The sequence below is a fragment of the Phaethon lepturus genome, unplaced genomic scaffold (assembly GCF_000687285.1).
Source record: "Phaethon lepturus isolate BGI_N335 unplaced genomic scaffold, ASM68728v1 scaffold6238, whole genome shotgun sequence".
Lineage (NCBI taxonomy): Eukaryota > Metazoa > Chordata > Aves > Phaethontiformes > Phaethontidae > Phaethon > Phaethon lepturus.
In genome coordinates, this window is record NW_010559616.1 from 1 (window position 1) to 299 (window position 299).

Here is a 299-nt window from a genome sequence, read left to right on the forward strand (position 1 = left end):
GAGAGGGTGGGATTTGGGTCTCAGGGGACGTGGTTTGGGAAGAGTATGGGACGCCGGGGGCGTGGTCTGGTTCGACGGGGGGCGTGGTTCGGGACAGGGCGGTGTCCGGGCGGGCGCTGGTCGCCGGGGAAGGGGCTGTCGTTGTCGCGACATCCTCTTTAACGGCCCTGTTTGCAAGCACGGGCTCGCCTCGTGCTGAGCGCCGGCCCTCGGTCTTTTCCAGAATCGTGTGTTATTTGTGCGGGAGAGGTGGTCCTGCAGCGGTCCAGTACGTGCCCGAGCGGCAGCAAACGTACAGG